The following is a 26107-nucleotide window of genomic DNA, read 5'->3' as shown; positions in this document are numbered from 1 at the left end:
AAGAGCAGGACTTCACTGACAACTCCGTTGACCAATACTATGCAAACATCCGAGAAGCCATACTGAGTGCTGCCGACAAGGCAATTCCCAAGGGCGGTAACCAGGGGAAAGGCCGGTACTCAGGCCTCATGGTGGAACGATGAATGCACGGCGGCGGTCAAACGGAAGAGACAATGCATAGCAAGATACCAGAAGAACCTTTGCCAGAAAAACCTAAAAGAGGTTCACGACGCTACCCAAGCGTGCGATGAAGTCATGGAGAAAGCGAAGAGTGACGACTGGGAGGAGTTCTGCACTCAGGAAGTCAGAGACCATTTCGATGCCCCAAAAGTCTGGAAGAGGCTCAGGGCTCGCAAACGAGGGGGAAAGGCAGCTGAGAAACCACTCACTGTCGATGGCAGACAAACGACTAGCAACCTCGAGAAAGCTGAAGTACTGGCACGTACATTCGCAGGAGTAAGCTTGACCCAAAATCTTCCAGCAAAAGCGGCTGACCACAGAGCTGCGGAAGAGAAGAAATTTGTGACTCCGGCGCCCGATAACACAATGCCCATCAACAGCGATTTCACGCTCAAAGACCTAGCAAAGGCAATTGCTGGCATCAAGACGGGAAACGTGGCCACTGGCACGGACCCGATCTCTTACAAGATGATACAGCATCTCCCAGACAGCATGCTTGAAAAACTCCTGCTCTTCTTCCAGGCCTGCTGGGAGGGGAACTGCATTCCCCAGGCCTGGAGAGAAGCTCTAGTCGTTGCGATTCCAAAGGAAGGGAAGCCTAAAAACTCCCCCTCCAGCTATAGACCGATTTCACTGACACCCCACCTGGGGAAGATCTATGAGCGCATGGTAAAGAACAGGCTTGAGTTCTTCTTGGACAAACACAATGTCATCCCGCTCTTCCAGGCTGGGTTCCGAAAGGGAAGGAATTGCATGGAGCACGTGGTCAGACTCACAGCTCATGCAAAACGAGCACTCACCAGAAACAGGATCCTAATGGCCACCTTTATCGACATCAGGCGCGCCTTTGACACAGTATGGCATGGGAAGCTTTTGGACAAACTTGCGAAGCTGGGCTTATCAGGCAGAATACTGGGCTTCGTCCAGGAATTCCTCAGAGACAGGACCCTGGCGGTCAGGGTCGGACAGTCTGTCTCTAAGTCTCACTCCATTGATATGGGCGTACCTCAGGGGAGCATCATTGCCCCCATCCTCTTCAGCTTGATGCTTCACGATATTGGTCAGATTGGCCTGGAAGGAGGAACAATGTCTCTGTACGCAGATGACCTAGCCTTCTGGATGGAACCAGTCAGACACCACATGACTGAGCAGAACAGACTCAAGTATCAAGCGCAAATTGACAAGATCGCAAAGTATATGCTTGCAAACGGCTTTGAACTCTCACACGAGAAGACAGTGTTCCTGGTGTTCACAAGAAGAAGGGGGCTCAAAGCCCAGTACCACCTGACCCTAAACGGAATGCAAATCAAACCAAGCAAAACTGCAAAGTTTCTTGGGGTCACGATCTCTGATGATCTGATCTGGCAACAACACATCGACTCTCTAATTCTCAAAGCCCGACGATCAGTCAACCTGATCAAGGTTCTAAAATCTCAGACCTGGGCAGCTGGTAAAGCCCTTGTGCACCTGGTAAAGGCGCTGGTCCGCTCCAGACTAACATACGGACAAGAAGCCTACTTCAGCATGCCACAAAGCCTCTGGAACAAACTGGAACGCCTGGAGCTCTCAGCCTTAAAACTGGCTCTGGGCGTTCCAAAAGGGGCCATAAACTGTCTCGCCTATCAGGAAGCAGGCATGATCCCCCTGAAGGAAGAATGTCACCTCCGCTGCGCTCAGTTCGTTGCTCGAGCATCGGCTGTACCCAACACTGTACAGGAAGTGTTCACGGCAACCTTCCATCCGACACAAACCTCCTGGCACGAGACCTGGAAAGAAAAGAAAACATGCTTGGCGGAGCGGTACGAAACCCTCCACGACCATACCATAGATGTACTGACCCAGTGCCAAATTGACCAGACACGAATGGCTGAGCTGCCAACCAATCCGTACCCATCATGGCTGATCGAAAAGCCACAGATCAGCCACACGTATGGCGACGCAGTTTCCAAAAAGGAGAACCCACTCCTCCTAGCGACCATGGCCAGGGAGATTCTGGACGGCAGGCTCCGCAACTACCTCAAAGTCTACACGGACGGCTCTGTCCTGGACAACGGCGAGGTGGGTTGTGCTTTTGCGATCCCAGAGTTCAACTTGGTGCGAAAATATAAACTAAACGAGGGGGTCAGTATCTTCACGGCGGAGATGTATGCCATTCTCATGGCCTGCTCCCACGTGAACGACAACATGGCCATACCCATGGGAGTGGCAATCCTCTCAGACTCGAAATCCTCCTTGCAAGCGCTGGCAAGCGAGACAGGCAACAGACCAGAATTCCGCATGGAAATCCAGGCTCTATGTCACCAAATTATGGTTCGGGGCACCGACCTCGTTCTCATGTGGTTACCATCCCACACAGGCATCAGGGGCAATGACCTGGCTGACAGGGCAGCAAAAGCCGCGGCCCTCTCCGAGGGCCCGGTCCTAGACCTGAAATATTCGGTCACAGAAGCGAAAGGCAAACTGGCTAAGGCTGTGAGAAAAGGGTATGGCGAGACCCTCAAGGAAAGATGCACAAAGCACGGATGGCTAGCGCTGCCTCCGGACAGAAAGGGCCACCATCACCCGTTCCCCCTGAAGGAGATGCAGTTGCTCCGGCGCATTCGCACCGTGAGCTCCTACTACTCCTTCACCTTCCCCCGCTGCGAATGTGGAATGGCCCTAGACTTCCACCACCTCTACGCAGGTTGCCAACCTCTGACCCCGGAGATGGCAACACTCTCCCAGTACAGGACTTCCCACGGACTAAGTCTACACGACTTCCTCCGACCTCATCAGTCCCTCGGCCTGATACCGATGAGAACCTTGACCCGTTCCATCCTGAAATCGTCTGTTGCCAAATGGTTCTGAGGATGCTGGAGATGCAGGCCCAGCCAGAACCAGTTCAGACTCTCGAAGGATACCCCCAAACACCCCATCCTGTCAGGCCCACCCCCATTCCTGAAATCGTCTGTGGCCAAATGGCTCTGAGGTTGCTGGAGGCATAGGCCCAGCCAGATCCAGTTCAGACTTTAGAAGGACCTCCCCCCCAATCCTCCCTCCTGCTGCCAACCGTCGAAAGGACAAGGAACCCAGAGGTCTGTTGGTAGAGCCTTGGCCCTGGAAAGGACAGGGTTCCCGACCCTCTATCTTGCACAGGCCGGTCGAGCCTAGCCTCTGGACAGGCACGGAACCTGGCAACCTGCCAGTTGAGCCGTGTCCATGGAAGGGGGAAGGTTCCCGGCCCTGTGCCCCATGTTTTTTTTTTTTTTTTTTTTTTTTTTTTTTTTTTTTTTTTCGCTGCACTCGCCCACCTGCCGTGTTTCCACCGGCGGGGCCGAGGTCGCGTGTGTCCCGTGCGCTAGGCTTATAGTTAATGCCACGTTACATTCATATATTCCATGTGTCACCTTAGGTGTATATATTAGATTAGACAGCCAGCCTCTGCCTACCATATCTGAGACGTCCGTCTCTGTTGGGAGGAAGAGGGTGGCCTTTGTAGCTGTGCGAGAGTATGCGAACGACTGTGTATGACAGTGTAAATAGCCTATCCTCTTTTTCTCACCCCCACCCCAGAGGGGGTTACAGAGACACATCTCTGGCCTCCTCACCTGATCCCCTTCCCATGCCTCTGTAGACAGAGGGTGCCATAAAGGCGTTGATGAATAAACCGACATAAAGTCGCAGCCCTGTACATATGTTTTTAACCGGCCAGTATAGGTCCTAGGGAGGACCGGGTTTGCTTTTCGCCAGTTGACTAGCCGCCGAATCCACAAGTACGTAGAGGGTGCCTCAGCTTCTCCACCACGACCCTCCTTGGTCTGACACTCACTCCTTTGCCATGATCAGTCGGATGCCACTTTTCACAATTTTATTCTAAAGTACCAACAAATCAAATCAATTCCCTTCCGGAATAGCAACGTTCCACGTTTCTTGAATACAAAAGCATTTCTGCCTCGGAATGAAAGAATAAATCTCTACAATCGTGTATCTCCTGCAAGGAATTGATTTTAAATCCTGTTCTTCCAGCATTTCCATTACGGAAAGTAAAAGTTTTTTTTTTTTGTGTGCTCATCTTCACCCAGGCACACATCGTAGAGCTTCGGCTCTGATATCTTTGACCCAAATTGCTCTAAGCAGAGAGGTCGTTAAACTGTATTTTCGTCGCATAAGCATGCATTCGCTCCTAGCAGCTGAACACGACGCTACACTTGCTTTGCTGTCTACGGGTTTCGCCTTCGGCCTCTACGTTTCCTTGCATTGTTTTCTTGAATAAAAAGTTGAAACAAGACGATTGGACTGGGGCTTCGTGTATCGTGACTACTACCCTTCCACTCCACCACTACATTTGGCGCTGCGAGCAGGGTACAGAAGCATCAACTGAAAGAAGACAGTACAGGCAAACATGGCGGACGAGGCACACACCCCCAACCTGCGGCTCTGCAAGCTGAGGCGTTTCACCGGCGAGGGCGACTGCGCCGAGACTTTCATCCAGGAGGCCAAGCTGATCCTGCAGCTACAGACGGTCCCTGCACTTGCTGCAGCGGCATGGATCCTTGGAGCGCTGGACGGAAGGGCTCGACAGGAGGTCATCAGGCGACCAGCAGCTGAGGTCAACACGCCAGCCAAAATTTACTCCATCTTGGAGCAGACGTGGGGCGACCAGCGAGATAGTGTCGCGCTGGCTGCCGCCTTCCACAGACGACAACAGGGTCTCGGCGAGTCCGTTAGCGAGTACGCCAGCCACCTACGCGCTGTGTGGGCCAAGACCAATGCTGCCGAGGCCAACACACTGAACGACAACACGCTGCGCAAGACCTTCGCCACAGGACTCCACCCACAATCCCTGAAGCGTGACATGTGCCGCTTCCTGCGAGAAGCCGGCCGCCACCTTCGACGAAGGTTATTTTGCGGTTGTGTGACCTTGATGGAACTGTGTGGTGCCCATTTGGTGAGTGTGACTATAGCCCTTATTCAACGGACTGTGTATGACGGTGTAGAGAGCCTACAGGACTCAGCCAGTGTATATACTGTACTCGAGTGGCTGTAGCGCGTGCAATCCCATTCTTAGCTAGTGTGACACGTCATATCGGACTTGACGGATACAGACTTGGGCTGGTGACATTAGCCATGTGGTATTACATAAGACTTTCCTCGGTGTTCGCGGCAGTGAAGTGACGCAAGTGTTGCGTCCACGAAGAGACTCGCAGGTGTGTTTACTGCCGGGTGTTTTGTTGCCGTTTAATTTGTTGATGTTTGATAATGTTCATTTTCATGTATGCTATGCCATGTTTCTTGCATTGGTATGATTGATATTGATTGTTGCGATTATTTGTCATGATGCTTTGAGTGGAATGTGTTGGCGGATGTTTGCGCTTATTGAAAGATTTTTTTTTGGCACAAGCAGATACTACAAATCTGATGGTAATTGCCACCTAGGGTTGAAAGTAATTTAGTGAATACTTGCTGACCTTCAAATAAGGCCCTGTATCATCACTTTCTTAATTGCTCTCTTAAGCGTAAACTAAGTTATGATTTACCTTGTTACCTTTAAATAGGCTTGGTACAGATCATTTGTAATGTTGGATGTCATTGCATTGTGTCAGGTGTATTGTACATGATGTATCATTTTAACAGTGTCAGGTAACTACGTCATTCATTAGTGAATCTGTCCATTTTGTAACTGTTACGTTTTTCACCTAAAATACGTCTTAAACACAGCCTTTACTGTAAAGCCGTGAGCGAGAGTTTTTGTGAGTGTTGAGCTTGGGCATACAACAGCGCACATTGAAAGAGAAATCCTATATTATCAACTAAACGGGTTGGTGGGGATGAAGGTTGCATTTTTGTATGGTAGTGTTGACATTGTGTTACTTTTTCTCAGTGGAGAAAATTTAATAAATGAAGCAATGTTTTCCCATGAAATTCCTGATTGTTTGCACTTTTATGTTTTTGACGCAGTACTTTGATCATATGTGAGACACTTTGTAAAATGCAGGCCTCACTTTTGATTTAGCAAAGCTGGTACTGATCACGAGAACATGTTTTTGTAACTGTCGATTTTCTCAGTGACATATGTGAAAGTCATAGGCAAAGTTTTCGCAATTTTTCTCTTTTTGGATAATCTAAGATGGTTTGATAAATTCAGCTCTTAGGCTTTCCGGTTTTTCTTAAAATCAGCGCGGCCGCTGATATGTAAAAGAGTTGGGGGGGGATGTAGCAAAGTGCACTTCGCTACCCTAAACACTCTAATCATCGCATAGCGAAACAGCCTTGTGTACAGTACATAGCAGACGATACGATGCTGCGCGCGCACCATTGCCGGCGCAAATTCTAATACAATACCTTTCTTTATATATCTACCTAACTTCTATCTTTCAAAGTCCCTTTTATCTTTGATACGGTCCTAATTATATTTAGGTTTGCATAGAAGTCACTGATTAGGCTGGATGGCTGCATATTATTGTGTTATTTACGATAATGCTTCGAACTGACCAAAGCGTCACTCTGACCTTGACCGGTTTTCATGTATCGTTGAGAGAAATTGATTCTCACAAACTCATCTTTGTCTTTTCAATCATTGTTTTGTCATTTTTGTATCACTATTACATATCCCGTACCTATGTTGCATATGATTTTAGTTTGTTTATAAGGATTTGGTTGTAATGAGTGATGCTTGGTTCCTCTGCAAAGATTGCTAATTTATGCAGACAGGTACTCGCGCAGGAATTTAGCCGATTCCATTTACTTTCGGACTTTACCGCTTCGTACTAAGTCAATGTATAATTTTTCCCCAAGTAACGCATATCATGATGTTTGTCTAGGGTTCTTCTTTTTATCTGTATGATTTATGAGTTTGTCCATTATTCCAGTTTAGAGAGTTTTGTAATTTTCCGCACTGAAGTTGGTTCAGTGCCTTCACTAGGACCATTGTTTTTGCATCATACTAAATAAATATAAGTTTTTACGAAATGTGATCTATTGCAATGGAAAGCTAAAGGTCGTAGCTTTAATTTGATGTATTGTTTGTTAGGATTGGTTATGTATTTGTTTAAATAACGTAGGGTAAAGCAAGTGTAAGAAACACAGATTTCGTGTTTCTGGCCGTATTCAGTCCGATTTTCATCACCGCCGGACGGTGCTTTCTGTGCAGTCCGCGCCGGGGCTATAAGTATAAGCCGGACACCGGCATGGCCCAGGAGCTGGCCGCGATAGATGATGGTTACCCTATGGCCCAGGAGCTGGCCGCGACACAAAAAGAGGCTCACAGCCTTATGGCTCAGGAGAGACCCAAAAAAGTGACCCAAGGCGCACACCGTGCAAATCAGAGAGGAATGCAAACTGGAAGAGGAACCAGACAACAGGCAGCTCCATCAGCTCCTGTGTTCCTACATTTCCCGGTCATTATAACGGACACAAAATCCACCTCCCTGGCGACCCTCAATGGCATTCAGTTCCGACTGGCGTCCGTGCTTGCGGACAAAGTAGGCGAGGTATCCCACATCCGGCCTCTCGGATCGGGTCGTTTCTGTGTTGGCTGCTGTAGCCAGTCTCAACAGCTGAAGCTTTCAAAGCTTCAGAGCCTCTCTGGGATTGGCATCCGGACAGAGATACCTATCCCACGGGTGGAAGGGGTTATCCAAGGTATTCCCGTTGGAGTCTCCGAAGACGAGATCCGCCTTGCCATCAACGGCTGCAAAGACACAAACGGAAGGGAAGTGGAGGTGAAGGGACTATCACGCCTCAGTCTCCGTAACGGACAGCCCTCCAGGGCCGTGCGGGTCTCCTTCGCCGCCACTGTCCTCCCCCCAACGATTGTAATCCACAAGCGGGATTATCCAATCAGTGTCTACACTGCGCCTGTCTTGCGATGCTACAGATGTTCCAAGCTGGGACACGGCAAGAAAGAATGCAAAGCTCGTAACCGGGCCTGTGTGAAATGTGGCGGTCCACACGCGGTTAACAAATGCAGTGCCTCCAGCAACTTTTGCGTGAACTGCAAAGGGGCACACTCTGCGGCCTACCAGGGGTGCCCGGCTCTCAAGGTCCGAATCCGCGCTAACACCATCAGGGGTGCCGCATACATCCCCCTCGCACACGCCATTCAAAAGGCGAAGGAGGGCATGCGGGTGGAGCTTGCCAGCAAACAGTCCCTGCCACAACCAGCAATGGTGATTAACGGGATGTGGCGGCAAGAGGCTAAGTCCACGGCCCCAACCCAGGCTGACCAAGCTAGACACTATCTCTCGGCAAGTGTCCGGCAAAAGGCAACTGATCCGATACCGAAAAGGAGACCCGGCGAGGGGCCGGTAGGGGATAGAGGTAGTGCTCCCCCCGTAGAGCAAAGGGAAAATGCAGCGACTGACCCGAAAAGGAGACCCGGCAAGGGGCCGGTAGGGGATAAAGCTAGTGCTCCCCCCGTGGAGCGAAGAGATAAAGCAGCAACTGGCCCAAAAGAGAGCCCCACCGAGGGGCCAACAGAGGGAACTCCCCCTAGGTCGGTAGCACAGAGACCCGACGACAATCAGGGGACTCTGACAGACAATCCCGTGGTGGTGGAAAAAGCAAGTGAGGTCCTGCTCATGGAACGACTATTGGCGAGAGTCGATGACAGAATAGAAGAAAAGTTAACGGTCCATAGGGAAAAGTTATGCAACCTCACCAGCTGGGTTCTAGAGAAGACTAAATGCGCTGAAGAAACGCCAAAGGCAGGAGATCTGAGCCCGGTACTCATTTTGAAGAAGGTTCTCAGATCCGTGGCAAAGGCCAGAAACCAAGGAGGCTCCAATGGAGCCTCCGGGCTGCTGGCTGACCTTCATGGAATTTCCAAGCGCATCTCTGGCAACCCGAGCTCTGAGCTGGTTGTGGACAAAGAACTAGAATGTCTCGGTCTGCTTGTGGCCTCCCCTGACCTGTCAGAGGAAGCCATGTCGAAAATCACTTCCTCCCTGGGTGGTGGGATGGAAGCATAAACATTGTCTAAGCGAAAAACCACAAACTAGACAAAACTAGCCGGTTACCAAAATGGGCCACGTCCATGCCCCGCTGTGCTTCCTCCAGTGGAACTGCAGATCCATAAGCAAGAAAGTCCCTGTGCTCCAACACTATCTCAACGAAAAGAGATGTGACGTACTGGCCATCCAGTCCCTAAAAGTCGCCCCAAAATCATTGCCATTATTGGAAGGATATTACTACCCTCCCGAGTTTGCTCTAAACAAGGGAAAGGTGGCAGTTGCAACATATGTCCGTGACACACTAACGTACCGCCGCATTGACCCACCAGTCCCAGACATGGGAGAGCTCGGAGCCATGTGCACTGTACAAATAGTGGCAAATAAGCGCAAAGCGACCAACCTGGTCAATGTCTACTATCCTGAGGGTTGCGACAACCCTGGTACCACTGACTGGCTCAGCCAGCTGCAGACGGATTGCAACTGGGTAGTTGTGGGAGACTTCAACTCACATAACCCCATGTGGGACCCGGGGCCCCTACATAAGGTGGACTGGCACCTAGCGGACAGCATCTATGACTCAGAACTGGTCTTGCTCAATGACGGTTCCACCACGCGGATCCCTGATGTCTCGACTCACAGGGCTTCCGCCATTGACTTAACACTTGTCAGCCCCTGCTTGGCTGCTAATGCGGAGTGGACTGTCGAGCCAGATACCCTCCAGTCGGATCATAATGCAATTTTGATCAGAATTCACAACGTTGATACCATAGAACCCGATGTCGGTCCACCCAAGTATCGGCTCGCCAAAGCTGACTGGGCAAAGTTCCAAGCGACCCTAGACTCTGTCTGTGAAGAGCAGGACTTCACTGACAACTCCGTTGACCAATACTATGCAAACATCCGAGAAGCCATACTGAGTGCTGCCGACAAGGCAATTCCCAAGGGCGGTAACCAGGGGAAAGGCCGGTACTCAGGCCTCATGGTGGAACGATGAATGCACGGCGGCGGTCAAACGGAAGAGACAATGCATAGCAAGATACCAGAAGAACCTTTGCCAGAAAAACCTAAAAGAGGTTCACGACGCTACCCAAGCGTGCGATGAAGTCATGGAGAAAGCGAAGAGTGACGACTGGGAGGAGTTCTGCACTCAGGAAGTCAGAGACCATTTCGATGCCCCAAAAGTCTGGAAGAGGCTCAGGGCTCGCAAACGAGGGGGAAAGGCAGCTGAGAAACCACTCACTGTCGATGGCAGACAAACGACTAGCAACCTCGAGAAAGCTGAAGTACTGGCACGTACATTCGCAGGAGTAAGCTTGACCCAAAATCTTCCAGCAAAAGCGGCTGACCACAGAGCTGCGGAAGAGAAGAAATTTGTGACTCCGGCGCCCGATAACACAATGCCCATCAACAGCGATTTCACGCTCAAAGACCTAGCAAAGGCAATTGCTGGCATCAAGACGGGAAACGTGGCCACTGGCACGGACCCGATCTCTTACAAGATGATACAGCATCTCCCAGACAGCATGCTTGAAAAACTCCTGCTCTTCTTCCAGGCCTGCTGGGAGGGGAACTGCATTCCCCAGGCCTGGAGAGAAGCTCTAGTCGTTGCGATTCCAAAGGAAGGGAAGCCTAAAAACTCCCCCTCCAGCTATAGACCGATTTCACTGACACCCCACCTGGGGAAGATCTATGAGCGCATGGTAAAGAACAGGCTTGAGTTCTTCTTGGACAAACACAATGTCATCCCGCTCTTCCAGGCTGGGTTCCGAAAGGGAAGGAATTGCATGGAGCACGTGGTCAGACTCACAGCTCATGCAAAACGAGCACTCACCAGAAACAGGATCCTAATGGCCACCTTTATCGACATCAGGCGCGCCTTTGACACAGTATGGCATGGGAAGCTTTTGGACAAACTTGCGAAGCTGGGCTTATCAGGCAGAATACTGGGCTTCGTCCAGGAATTCCTCAGAGACAGGACCCTGGCGGTCAGGGTCGGACAGTCTGTCTCTAAGTCTCACTCCATTGATATGGGCGTACCTCAGGGGAGCATCATTGCCCCCATCCTCTTCAGCTTGATGCTTCACGATATTGGTCAGATTGGCCTGGAAGGAGGAACAATGTCTCTGTACGCAGATGACCTAGCCTTCTGGATGGAACCAGTCAGACACCACATGACTGAGCAGAACAGACTCAAGTATCAAGCGCAAATTGACAAGATCGCAAAGTATATGCTTGCAAACGGCTTTGAACTCTCACACGAGAAGACAGTGTTCCTGGTGTTCACAAGAAGAAGGGGGCTCAAAGCCCAGTACCACCTGACCCTAAACGGAATGCAAATCAAACCAAGCAAAACTGCAAAGTTTCTTGGGGTCACGATCTCTGATGATCTGATCTGGCAACAACACATCGACTCTCTAATTCTCAAAGCCCGACGATCAGTCAACCTGATCAAGGTTCTAAAATCTCAGACCTGGGCAGCTGGTAAAGCCCTTGTGCACCTGGTAAAGGCGCTGGTCCGCTCCAGACTAACATACGGACAAGAAGCCTACTTCAGCATGCCACAAAGCCTCTGGAACAAACTGGAACGCCTGGAGCTCTCAGCCTTAAAACTGGCTCTGGGCGTTCCAAAAGGGGCCATAAACTGTCTCGCCTATCAGGAAGCAGGCATGATCCCCCTGAAGGAAGAATGTCACCTCCGCTGCGCTCAGTTCGTTGCTCGAGCATCGGCTGTACCCAACACTGTACAGGAAGTGTTCACGGCAACCTTCCATCCGACACAAACCTCCTGGCACGAGACCTGGAAAGAAAAGAAAACATGCTTGGCGGAGCGGTACGAAACCCTCCACGACCATACCATAGATGTACTGACCCAGTGCCAAATTGACCAGACACGAATGGCTGAGCTGCCAACCAATCCGTACCCATCATGGCTGATCGAAAAGCCACAGATCAGCCACACGTATGGCGACGCAGTTTCCAAAAAGGAGAACCCACTCCTCCTAGCGACCATGGCCAGGGAGATTCTGGACGGCAGGCTCCGCAACTACCTCAAAGTCTACACGGACGGCTCTGTCCTGGACAACGGCGAGGTGGGTTGTGCTTTTGCGATCCCAGAGTTCAACTTGGTGCGAAAATATAAACTAAACGAGGGGGTCAGTATCTTCACGGCGGAGATGTATGCCATTCTCATGGCCTGCTCCCACGTGAACGACAACATGGCCATACCCATGGGAGTGGCAATCCTCTCAGACTCGAAATCCTCCTTGCAAGCGCTGGCAAGCGAGACAGGCAACAGACCAGAATTCCGCATGGAAATCCAGGCTCTATGTCACCAAATTATGGTTCGGGGCACCGACCTCGTTCTCATGTGGTTACCATCCCACACAGGCATCAGGGGCAATGACCTGGCTGACAGGGCAGCAAAAGCCGCGGCCCTCTCCGAGGGCCCGGTCCTAGACCTGAAATATTCGGTCACAGAAGCGAAAGGCAAACTGGCTAAGGCTGTGAGAAAAGGGTATGGCGAGACCCTCAAGGAAAGATGCACAAAGCACGGATGGCTAGCGCTGCCTCCGGACAGAAAGGGCCACCATCACCCGTTCCCCCTGAAGGAGATGCAGTTGCTCCGGCGCATTCGCACCGTGAGCTCCTACTACTCCTTCACCTTCCCCCGCTGCGAATGTGGAATGGCCCTAGACTTCCACCACCTCTACGCAGGTTGCCAACCTCTGACCCCGGAGATGGCAACACTCTCCCAGTACAGGACTTCCCACGGACTAAGTCTACACGACTTCCTCCGACCTCATCAGTCCCTCGGCCTGATACCGATGAGAACCTTGACCCGTTCCATCCTGAAATCGTCTGTTGCCAAATGGTTCTGAGGATGCTGGAGATGCAGGCCCAGCCAGAACCAGTTCAGACTCTCGAAGGATACCCCCAAACACCCCATCCTGTCAGGCCCACCCCCATTCCTGAAATCGTCTGTGGCCAAATGGCTCTGAGGTTGCTGGAGGCATAGGCCCAGCCAGATCCAGTTCAGACTTTAGAAGGACCTCCCCCCCAATCCTCCCTCCTGCTGCCAACCGTCGAAAGGACAAGGAACCCAGAGGTCTGTTGGTAGAGCCTTGGCCCTGGAAAGGACAGGGTTCCCGACCCTCTATCTTGCACAGGCCGGTCGAGCCTAGCCTCTGGACAGGCACGGAACCTGGCAACCTGCCAGTTGAGCCGTGTCCATGGAAGGGGGAAGGTTCCCGGCCCTGTGCCCCATGTTTTTTTTTTTTTTTGTTTTTTTTTTTTTTTTTCGCTGCACTCGCCCACCTGCCGTGTTTCCACCGGCGGGGCCGAGGTCGCGTGTGTCCCGTGCGCTAGGCTTATAGTTAATGCCACGTTACATTCATATATTCCATGTGTCACCTTAGGTGTATATATTAGATTAGACAGCCAGCCTCTGCCTACCATATCTGAGACGTCCGTCTCTGTTGGGAGGAAGAGGGTGGCCTTTGTAGCTGTGCGAGAGTATGCGAACGACTGTGTATGACAGTGTAAATAGCCTATCCTCTTTTTCTCACCCCCACCCCAGAGGGGGTTACAGAGACACATCTCTGGCCTCCTCACCTGATCCCCTTCCCATGCCTCTGTAGACAGAGGGTGCCATAAAGGCGTTGATGAATAAACCGACATAAAGTCGCAGCCCTGTACATATGTTTTTAACCGGCCAGTATAGGTCCTAGGGAGGACCGGGTTTGCTTTTCGCCAGTTGACTAGCCGCCGAATCCACAAGTACGTAGAGGGTGCCTCAGCTTCTCCACCACGACCCTCCTTGGTCTGACACTCACTCCTTTGCCATGATCAGTCGGATGCCACTTTTCACAATTTTATTCTAAAGTACCAACAAATCAAATCAATTCCCTTCCGGAATAGCAACGTTCCACGTTTCTTGAATACAAAAGCATTTCTGCCTCGGAATGAAAGAATAAATCTCTACAATCGTGTATCTCCTGCAAGGAATTGATTTTAAATCCTGTTCTTCCAGCATTTCCATTACGGAAAGTAAAAGTTTTTTTTTTTTTTTTTGTGCTCATCTTCACCCAGGCACACATCGTAGAGCTTCGGCTCTGATATCTTTGACCCAAATTGCTCTAAGCAGAGAGGTCGTTAAACTGTATTTTCGTCGCATAAGCATGCATTCGCTCCTAGCAGCTGAACACGACGCTACACTTGCTTTGCTGTCTACGGGTTTCGCCTTCGGCCTCTACGTTTCCTTGCATTGTTTTCTTGAATAAAAAGTTGAAACAAGACGATTGGACTGGGGCTTCGTGTATCGTGACTACTACCCTTCCACTCCACCACTACATTTGGCGCTGCGAGCAGGGTACAGAAGCATCAACTGAAAGAAGACAGTACAGGCAAACATGGCGGACGAGGCACACACCCCCAACCTGCGGCTCTGCAAGCTGAGGCGTTTCACCGGCGAGGGCGACTGCGCCGAGACTTTCATCCAGGAGGCCAAGCTGATCCTGCAGCTACAGACGGTCCCTGCACTTGCTGCAGCGGCATGGATCCTTGGAGCGCTGGACGGAAGGGCTCGACAGGAGGTCATCAGGCGACCAGCAGCTGAGGTCAACACGCCAGCCAAAATTTACTCCATCTTGGAGCAGACGTGGGGCGACCAGCGAGATAGTGTCGCGCTGGCTGCCGCCTTCCACAGACGACAACAGGGTCTCGGCGAGTCCGTTAGCGAGTACGCCAGCCACCTACGCGCTGTGTGGGCCAAGACCAATGCTGCCGAGGCCAACACACTGAACGACAACACGCTGCGCAAGACCTTCGCCACAGGACTCCACCCACAATCCCTGAAGCGTGACATGTGCCGCTTCCTGCGAGAAGCCGGCCGCCACCTTCGACGAAGGTTATTTTGCGGTTGTGTGACCTTGATGGAACTGTGTGGTGCCCATTTGGTGAGTGTGACTATAGCCCTTATTCAACGGACTGTGTATGACGGTGTAGAGAGCCTACAGGACTCAGCCAGTGTATATACTGTACTCGAGTGGCTGTAGCGCGTGCAATCCCATTCTTAGCTAGTGTGACACGTCATATCGGACTTGACGGATACAGACTTGGGCTGGTGACATTAGCCATGTGGTATTACATAAGACTTTCCTCGGTGTTCGCGGCAGTGAAGTGACGCAAGTGTTGCGTCCACGAAGAGACTCGCAGGTGTGTTTACTGCCGGGTGTTTTGTTGCCGTTTAATTTGTTGATGTTTGATAATGTTCATTTTCATGTATGCTATGCCATGTTTCTTGCATTGGTATGATTGATATTGATTGTTGCGATTATTTGTCATGATGCTTTGAGTGGAATGTGTTGGCGGATGTTTGCGCTTATTGAAAGATTTTTTTTTGGCACAAGCAGATACTACAAATCTGATGGTAATTGCCACCTAGGGTTGAAAGTAATTTAGTGAATACTTGCTGACCTTCAAATAAGGCCCTGTATCATCACTTTCTTAATTGCTCTCTTAAGCGTAAACTAAGTTATGATTTACCTTGTTACCTTTAAATAGGCTTGGTACAGATCATTTGTAATGTTGGATGTCATTGCATTGTGTCAGGTGTATTGTACATGATGTATCATTTTAACAGTGTCAGGTAACTACGTCATTCATTAGTGAATCTGTCCATTTTGTAACTGTTACGTTTTTCACCTAAAATACGTCTTAAACACAGCCTTTACTGTAAAGCCGTGAGCGAGAGTTTTTGTGAGTGTTGAGCTTGGGCATACAACAGCGCACATTGAAAGAGAAATCCTATATTATCAACTAAACGGGTTGGTGGGGATGAAGGTTGCATTTTTGTATGGTAGTGTTGACATTGTGTTACTTTTTCTCAGTGGAGAAAATTTAATAAATGAAGCAATGTTTTCCCATGAAATTCCTGATTGTTTGCACTTTTATGTTTTTGACGCAGTACTTTGATCATATGTGAGACACTTTGTAAAATGCAGGCCTCACTTTTGATTTAGCAAAGCTGGTACTGATCACGAGAACATGTTTTTGTAACTGTCGATTTTCTCAGTGACATATGTGAAAGTCATAGGCAAAGTTTTCGCAATTTTTCTCTTTTTGGATAATCTAAGATGGTTTGATAAATTCAGCTCTTAGGCTTTCCGGTTTTTCTTAAAATCAGCGCGGCCGCTGATATGTAAAAGAGTTGGGGGGGGATGTAGCAAAGTGCACTTCGCTACCCTAAACACTCTAATCATCGCATAGCGAAACAGCCTTGTGTACAGTACATAGCAGACGATACGATGCTGCGCGCGCACCATTGCCGGCGCAAATTCTAATACAATACCTTTCTTTATATATCTACCTAACTTCTATCTTTCAAAGTCCCTTTTATCTTTGATACGGTCCTAATTATATTTAGGTTTGCATAGAAGTCACTGATTAGGCTGGATGGCTGCATATTATTGTGTTATTTACGATAATGCTTCGAACTGACCAAAGCGTCACTCTGACCTTGACCGGTTTTCATGTATCGTTGAGAGAAATTGATTCTCACAAACTCATCTTTGTCTTTTCAATCATTGTTTTGTCATTTTTGTATCACTATTACATATCCCGTACCTATGTTGCATATGATTTTAGTTTGTTTATAAGGATTTGGTTGTAATGAGTGATGCTTGGTTCCTCTGCAAAGATTGCTAATTTATGCAGACAGGTACTCGCGCAGGAATTTAGCCGATTCCATTTACTTTCGGACTTTACCGCTTCGTACTAAGTCAATGTATAATTTTCCCCCAAGTAACGCATATCATGATGTTTGTCTAGGGTTCTTCTTTTTATCTGTATGATTTATGAGTTTGTCCATTATTCCAGTTTAGAGAGTTTTGTAATTTTCCGCACTGAAGTTGGTTCAGTGCCTTCACTAGGACCATTGTTTTTGCATCATACTAAATAAATATAAGTTTTTACGAAATGTGATCTATTGCAATGGAAAGCTAAAGGTCGTAGCTTTAATTTGATGTATTGTTTGTTAGGATTGGTTATGTATTTGTTTAAATAACGTAGGGTAAAGCAAGTGTAAGAAACACAGATTTCGTGTTTCTGGCCGTATTCAGTCCGATTTTCATCACCGCCGGACGGTGCTTTCTGTGCAGTCCGCGCCGGGGCTATAAGTAGATAAGCCGGACACCGGCATAAGCATGCATTCGCTCCTAGCAGCTGAACACGACGCTACACTTGCTTTGCTGTCTACGGGTTTCGCCTTCGGCCTCTACGTTTCCTTGCATTGTTTTCTTGAATAAAAAGTTGAAACAAGACGCTTGGACTTGGGCTTCGTGTATCGTCTACTACTACCCTTCCACTCCTCCACTACACATGTAAACGCCGAAACTGTTAACTGGTGTATTCGAACTGCACCCCTTGAAAACAGAAGATCAAAATTCACCAATAATGGAAGGGCGCTGGTTCTGAGCGACGCTTAGTTCTCGAGATAGGTGTGACCAAATGACGTCATTTATACTTTCGTCATCGAAGATCTTTCGTATTTCAATCAGAATCATTTCCCAGTAATGGCAGTTCTGTGTTCTGCGGTCGTTTTGACTGATTTGACAAGTTGAGACCACCCCGCGGGTTAGGTGGAAGAATTTACCCGATGCTCCCCAGCATGTCGTAAGAGGCGACTAACGGATTCTGTTTCTCCTTTTACCCTTGTTAAGTGTTTCTTGTATAGAATAATAGTCAATTTTTGTGAAGATTTTAGTCAAGCAGTATGTAAGAAATGTTAAGTCCTTTGTACTGGAAACTTGCATGCTCCCAGTAAGGTAATATATTGTACTACGTTGCAAGCCCCTGGAGCAAATTTTTGATTAGTGCTTTTGTGAACAAGAAACACATTGACAAGTGGCTCTATTATCCCATCTTCCCCCTTCCCCCGTCGCGATATAACCTTCGTGGTTGAAAACGACGTAAAACACCAAATAAAGAAAGAAAGACAAGTTGAGAAAACCAATGACATTTTATTTTTGCGAAGCAACTGAATATGACAAGAAAAGACAGCGTGCAGAAGTATGTTTGGGTCCTGCAAGACTTTATGACCAACGATGTCTCCCTTGGAAGTAAATGAAGATGTCTGCTTTTCGTCTGCTTTGAAGGTAGGGAGATTTTACAGTCCACACGGTAAATTGCAAGACGCACGCCAGTAAATACAGCACCCTATACTCACGTGACATGTAAAAGTAACTTCAGACTGACTGTTTTTTCACCAATTTCAAGCGGTTAAATTATCGTGAGGGAGAAAATCATGGCAAGATTTTGCAATTGAAGCAGATTTGCGATGATAAATGGTATTTTGACTTTGAAATTAGCTTCAACGCAAAATATTTCTGTTCATATTCAAGGGACGTAACCGCTCAGTGCGTTTTCGAATAAATCGAATTTGGTGTTATTCGCCCGTTTCTACGCAAGGGACACTACTCCGGCGCACTACTCCACCCGTTGAAAGGGGGAAACATTTTCTTCAGTACAAGTAGTCTTTATGAATAAACAATTAACAAGAAGGACGCTGTAAATTCATTCAATGCAGATAAAATAAGAAATATGTTTGACGAACTTGTTCTGTTCTTATTCACATGACAAAATATGTGATGAAGATCGAGAGATGTTATTAAAAAACCGTGTTCCAGGCAACTCGCAAACAGGGCTGAGGTGCACGAAGCTCGAAGCGGGTGACAACCATTGGGTGGTAACTTGGTGAGAGTTACTTCGGCACTTGGTCGTAGTGCACGAAGCCGTCTCGGTCATTTACCCTACTGGGTCGGAGGTTATAAATAGATTCCGGAAAGTGACTTCAGTGTCCTTAGTGCGCATGTGCTGATCATGGTGTCTACCGTGGAGCCATCGGGAATCCAAGGGAAACGGGACTATAATTATCAGAAAAAGGAAGGGCAGTGATCAAAAATAAATGATACAATATTTCTAAATGTGGATAAGCACTGAGGCGAAAAACTAACGTGTGTCGGTTTTTGAGCGCTTTTAGGGCACAGACATTCGTGTTGGGATTGGGTGAAGAGGGAGATGCACACACAAAAACCTACTGCGAATGTTGGTTATTTTTATCAAAATTCTGTTTGTTTTATAAAGTTATATCTGAGGTTTCACAGATTTTTAATTTGCACTGATACACTGGCCTCGAATGAATCCCTCGGTAATGCTTTTATGTCATCCTGTTTGTTAATGTTTTGAGTAATGGGTCTTTTTTTTATATTTAGTCAAGTTTTGACTAAATATTTTAACATCGAGGGGGAATCGAAACGAGGGTCGTGGTGTATGTGCGTGTGTGTGTGTGTGTGTGTGTGTGTGTGTGTGTCTGTGTGTGTGTGTGTGTGTGTGTGTAGAGCGATTCAGACTAAACTACTGGACCAATCTTTATGAAATTTGACATGAGAGTTCCTGGGTATGAAATCCCCGAACGTTTTTTTCATTTTTTTGATAAATGTCTTTGATGACGTCATATCCGGCTTTTCGTGAAAGTTGAGGCGGCACTGTCACGCCCTCATTTTTCAACCAAATTGGTTGAAATTTTGGTCAAGTAATCTTCGACGAAGCCCGGGGTTCGGCATTGCATTTCAGCTTGGTGGCTTAAAAATTAATTAATGACTTTGGTCATTAAAAATCTGAAAATTGTAAAAAAAACTAAAAATTTATAAAACGATCCAAATTTACGTTTATCTTATTCTCCATCATTTGCTGATTCCAAAAACATATAAATATGTTATATTCGGATTAAAAACAAGCTCTGAAAATTAAATATATAAAAATTATTATCAAAATTAAATTGTCCAAATCAATTTAAAAACACTTTCATCTTATTCCTTGTCGGTTCCTGATTCCAAAAACATATAGATATGATATGTTTGGATTAAAAACACGCTCAGAAAGTTAAAACAAAGAGAGGTACAGAAAAGCGTGCTATCCTTCTTAGCGCAACTACTACCCCGCTCTTCTTGTCAATTTCACTGCCTTTGCCGTGAGCGGTGGACTGACGATGCTACGAGTATACGGTCTTGCTGAAAAATGGCAGCTACTTGACTAAATATTGTATTTTCGCCTTACGCGACTTGTTTTCTTTACATTTTAATTCAGCTTCATTCTACTCAGGAGAAATTCTTTCAATGTGATGAAAAAAACATTAGATAGACATTTGCTCGGAGAACGTTTGTCAACACTGCAACATTTAAAAAAAACCCGGAAGGGCAAAGCCCATACGACTCACATGCTTGACCTTGACCTTTACATGACCTTCAGCTAAAGCTAGCAATGACATCATACACTAAGAACTGCTTTACACATTTTTCCTACCAAAATACATGTGACCTTGACCCAAGGTCAAGGTCATCCAAGGTCATGCAACACAAAGCTGTTAATTCAAGACATAGGAAGTACAATGGTGCTTATTGGCTCTTTCTACCATGAGATATGGTCACTTTTAGTGGTTCACTACCTTATTTTGGTCACATTTCATAAGGGTCAAAGTGACCTTGACCTTGATCATATGTGACCAAATGTGTCTCATGATGAAAGCATAACATGTGCCCCACATAGTTTTTAAGTTTGAAACAGTTATCTTCCATAGTTCAGGGTCAAGGTCACTTCAAAATATGTATACAATTCAACTTTGAAGAGCTCCTGTGACCTTGACCTTGAAGCAAGATAAACCAAACTGGTATCAAAAGATGGGGCTTACTTTGCCCTATTTATTATATGTAGGTGAGGTATTCAATCTCAAAAACTTCAGAGAAAATGTGAAAAATAGCTGTTTTTTAGACCACATTTATGGCCCCTGCGACCTTGACCTTGAAGCAAGGTCAAGATGCTATGTATTTTTTGGGGGGCCTTGTCATCATACACCATCTTGCCAAATTTGGTACTGATAGACTGAATAGTGTCCAAGAAATATCCAACGTTAAAGTTTTCCGGACGGACGTCCGGACGGACGGGGGGGACGGATGGACGGACGACTCGGGTGAGTACATGGACTCACTTTTGCTTCGCATGTGAGTCAAAAAGGAGGACGATATAGATTGTTAGATAAAAGGATCTGTGCTTTAGCATTCTGTCTCATCGTCATTATTAACTGTTGCACTTCACACACACGTACACACACACACACACACGCACACGCACACACACACATACACACACACACACACTTTTGCTCCAGTTACAATCATGTACTTCGTAAGGCTTTATTTAAGTTTGTCTCTTGTTCTTAAACATCCGAATTCAAAGCACATGTCTGAGCTGAGAATATAATATGTCTGCCGCCATTCAACGTGAAATAATGTTGATTTGTGATCCAAACACTTCCGAAGAATGCTGGTTCGTGTGTCTTCAGTCAACCGGCGCCGCATCATCACAACTCCACGCCTGTCTGCCTGCAAAAATACACGCATAGATGGTGACACACACAAAATTCAACCCAATTTTGTTTTTATAATTTTTACATCCGTTGACCGAATTAGTTATCATTTGGTGTTTATTAACTACAGCTTATGCATGACGAAGGTCAACAAAGTTGCGAGTTTACAGGTTAAATAGAGAAATACGCTAAAAAATCGGACCATGAAACCTACAAACAGGAAACTTCGTGGAAATGTGATGAACAAAGTGAAATTCATGCACAACAACCATGAAGATATTCGCCGAACACGATTGACTGGAGAAATGACCCCTTCATGGTAGAGTCACACTTGCGCAAAATTAACCGATGACAGGAACGCAATCCTCTATGGGGATGCCCTCCTCCTGCCTGTTATGGCTGTACTCAAGTCACTGATTGTCACGGTTGTTTATGGTATACATGTACTACGTCCTTCAAATAACCCCAAGGATATCAATCTTGAAGAATAAAATCGGGTTCGTTAGTCTACCGCTCCATTTTAAACCTCGAACTGTTGAGTCCATCCCCGAATTTGGATTCTTTTTCGAAAGACAACCAAAGTCAGACCATTTCACCTACAAACTAGCATCTTTCGGGACTAGCCATGCCGAAGCTGAAATGAATGTACACCAAGTATGAAGTATACGAAATACCCTTACTTTCTTGCAGACACCTCAGTTAGCTATCATGCATGTGTTCTGCGCGAACTTAGAATCCGGTTTCATTCTAGAATGGACCGGGTCCAGGTTGGAATTCTAACCCTGCGCAAGTACAGTGGTGCCATTCTAGAATGAAACCCTTGAATAAAGGGGGCCGTAATGTTTGTAGGTAAGACAGAGTTGTCTTCCCTTGAATTATCTCCACCTGCACCTTCCCTTTGATAAAATGGGGCTGATTTGTCTACCCCTGAAAAAATCCTTTGGCGATCTTGCGATGTCATGTCATGTCAAGAAAGTTGACACTCCTGAGTACGCAATAAACAAAGGCAGACCATAGCAAGGGGGACTACCAGGGCGGTAATGTTTGCAGGGCAGTTGTTTTTGTGATGAGAGCCGGTTGCGGCCGCTTGCAATGTCAGCGCTGTCTCCCTCTCGGAAATGTCCGGTTTTTTGACAATTTTTTTGACAGACAGACAGACAGACGGTCAGACCGACTAACCGACAGACAGACCAACAGAAGGACGGAGTGAGTTATAGAGCTGTTGTCATAGGTTTAAAAAAAAGTTGACATTATATCTTCACAATTCAGAAGACCAACTTCATGTATATGAATAAGATTAAAAGTTACAAGCGAGATCGGCAAAACACTGTCAGTCCGGAAATTTCCGTTCGTAGCGATCAGTGCTGAGTGTCTCTCAAAATCGTAATCACTTTCAGAACATCACAATCCCAATTCACGATGTCTTTGAGTAAAGTGTAAAAAACCCGGAAAAAAACCCCAACCAAACACACAAAAAACAAAAACAAACAGAAATTCCACATTTGTGGCTTTGGCTGTGTGATAGTCTAACTGAAATGACTATTCCAACTTGGACCCAACGGTGGTACTCTACCCCACGCCGAACAACGGATACAAGTTGACGGCGCCGAAGGCGCCTAAGCCTCTAGGGGGGTCCGGGGGCATGCACCCCCCGGAAATTGTTTTTATCCAAAGAAGCAAAATAGAGCTATTTGGTGCATCCTGAGCCAATAAATTACCTCTGAAACCTCTTACCAAAATGCCATTCAGGAAGACAGAAAAAGCTGGTTTTCCAAACGTTGATGGTTTTTGGGGCGTAGATAGATGCCAACCATTTGCGACCAAGTTCAGAAAGCATGCAAAAGCAATCACAATGGCAATTACCTCCGTAACACAGCGCTCAGATGTCGAGTCAGAACAGAATTCTTTCGTACTGCCACTTCCAGAATGAGAAACTGCAGAGGAGGCTTCCGGACTGGAGATACCTGCGACTCGGTGTACTACTGAAAAAACAAAGCCGGTGACCTATTGTTATTGTTTTTTCGATAGATCTGTGATCAAATATGCTTTCACAACTTGTATGAAAGGAAAAACATATTTTGTTCTAATCAGACATATGCCCTTAAAAACCGCCGCAACGAATTAAATTCGTTGCGGCGGTTTTTTTCAATATTGTGGCATAATGAAAATAGTTACAATCGGCACGCCATAATCGGCTCACCCACAAGTTACACTCTCGCCGCAATAGACACAAACAGATTAACCATCACTAGTCACAACAGTTTATTCCTTCCTGATAAACATTCTGCACCCACGGTATCTGGAAATAAAGCCTTGATCACCATTCTGCACCCAAACACAAACTAGTCACAAAAGTTTATTCCTGTCCTACATCCATTCTGCACCCATCAGTGTTGAGAGTTGTTAATGGAGAAAAATGTGCATGTATTCTCACTATTCTGCACCCAAAAAATTCCTTCTAAATACTGAAAAGTCTCATGTATTTAGCTTTACATAAAGTTTCGTTTTTACAGTACTGTAATACATGCAGCTTAAAACAAACCATACACGTATTCGCTTTTGAGCGTTCTTTTTCATTACGTGATTACCACTTGGTCATTTCGGATTCATTTCTACACTCACTGTTGTCAGTCACAGTCGTGTTGAAGAATGACTCAATGAGTAACAAGATGTGAAATTCAAGAAAGTTGTACTCACATGGAGAAGCTAGGCCAGGAAAGAAAAGCTTCAGCGGGTTCGTCCCTGCAGCATCTGCAGGTGTCAGTGGTCTCTTTCGATTGTTCGACATTTTCGTCAGGCAAGCAATGTAAACGGAAGTGAAAGAACAGGAAGGGAAGTAATTCCAATAGTCTTTTTTGAAAAGACTATTGACCACAATTTTTCAAAACTGAATTCTTTCAATTACTTTGGCGGTCAGAATGAGGTGACCCCCCCCCCCCCCCCCCCCCCAGCAATATTTTGTATTTTGACTAAAGCCTTGTGCAGTTTTGTCACAATGTTGTAACCCCCCCCCCCTGTTCTTTTGTTGATGTATGTTTTTTGTTGATGTATGTTTGAACTTTTTTTGGGGGGTGGGGGGTGGGGGGGGGGGGGTTGCGTAACCCGTGTAACCCCCCCCCCCCCCAGATCCGCCCTTGCGATTAATAAATTACAATATATCAGTAAACACACACACACACACACACACTCACACACACACACACGCACGCGCGCACGCACGGGCACAAACATATACACACACGCACACGCACACACACACACACACACATACACACACACACACACACACACACAGAACTACAGTCAGCATTGCAAAAAATGAAGATGAATATCTTATGCATAATGCCAGAGAAGGCAAATAAGTCTGATTTTTAAATTTAAACGAATGATGCAAACAGCACTACATACCTTGTTCATATCCTGTTCTGCAATGTGGGCTGGCGTATATGTTTAATTATCCCATTGTAGATATCCTAGCAGTAAAAACTTTAAGAGATCAAAATCAGATAAGTTAACATTAGGAAAATGATACTGCTTGCAGAAACAAAACACAAGAATGCATACTTCTTTCATTTTGACCAGTCTAAATAATGCATGTTAGCCAGTTTAAAAACTTACATGACATTTCCACGAAAAGCTTCTTAGATACAAAAGTATGCCCTAGCATTGGGAACTTCGTGGGACTCGAGAAAGGAAAAGAAATAATAGCTTAGACACTATTCGGTGTTGTGTTGTTATTCTGCAATTGAATAGATGAAAAATCCATGCGTCCTTAAAAGGCACAGTCCTTTCCATGCAAACGATTTGGCTCAACCCAAACCTGACGATGCTTTTACGTAGAATAAGACTTCCGCTTTCCCAAGACACATGACAAAATTCAACAGCCTGAATCAGTAAATGCTTTATGTGCACAACAAATAGTTTTTTTTTTTTTTTTTTTTTTTTTTTGCGACTTCACTTCATTAAAGGCACAGTGCAGCTCACAGCCTTCGTTTTGCGTTTTTGTTGCAGCTGAGTGCATTTACAGTTCAAAAATCCTCCTATGGTAGTAAAACAAACCCAAAACTACCCAACGACGACATCTGTGAAGCTCGACAGTTGGCTTGTTCCCGCGAGTGCATAAATTAACCTAGTTATTACGTGGTGTTTGGTCGGAGTTCGATTCAACTGAGTGATTCCGGCCTCCATTTTGTTTTACACAAACTCATGATGATGTCTGACATAGTTTGCTAGTGACGTGTCTTTTTGTGCATGATGTGGTGATCTACCTGATCTAAATTTAGATCCAAAAATAGGTCAAGACCAGCCGGGACAGAGTCCGAAATTAATTCGTAAAAAAATCGCAGTTCTTGACTCTTTGGGTGCAAGTCAATGAAACTTGGTAGTTCTTCTAACGGATAGCTGCCTGAGGTATGACTAAAAGCCCCAGGGGCTCCGTGCACCTGGATTTGACAAGTTCAGTACCTTTAACAAAAAAACTTGTAAAAAAAACAAATTCACCAAATTCCAGCTGAGCATAACTGCTTTCACAATAAGGACTGGGCCTTTAAAGGTACGTTCCTCGTCATATTACCCAGTA

At 46.6% G+C, this 26107-nt stretch overlaps 1 protein-coding gene and 2 long non-coding RNA genes across 3 annotated transcripts in view; all 3 read right to left on the bottom strand.

Moving 5' to 3' along the window:
- Window positions 1–26107, bottom strand: part of LOC138953516 (uncharacterized) — a 58527-nt gene that overhangs the window by 24307 nt on the left and 8113 nt on the right. The gene's annotated exons all lie outside the window — the stretch shown is intronic.
- LOC138952232 (uncharacterized) lies at window positions 21350–24368 on the bottom strand. Its single transcript, XR_011451331.1, has 3 exons — window positions 24226–24368; window positions 23392–23510; window positions 21350–21544 (listed from the first exon to the last, which is right to left on the bottom strand). It is a non-coding gene; the product is annotated as an uncharacterized lncRNA (long non-coding RNA).
- LOC138953192 (uncharacterized) overlaps window positions 24868–26107 on the bottom strand; it is a 5604-nt gene continuing 4364 nt past the window's right edge. Inside the window, exon 4 of the long non-coding RNA XR_011451506.1 lies at window positions 24868–25014. This is a non-coding gene — a long non-coding RNA (uncharacterized lncRNA). The remainder of the gene's footprint in view (window positions 25015–26107) is intronic.

The sequence above is a fragment of the Littorina saxatilis genome, linkage group LG17 (assembly GCF_037325665.1).
Source record: "Littorina saxatilis isolate snail1 linkage group LG17, US_GU_Lsax_2.0, whole genome shotgun sequence".
Lineage (NCBI taxonomy): Eukaryota > Metazoa > Mollusca > Gastropoda > Littorinimorpha > Littorinidae > Littorina > Littorina saxatilis.
The sequence above is the reverse complement of the archived record's forward strand: the minus strand, read 5'-3'. Positions and strand labels throughout refer to the sequence as shown.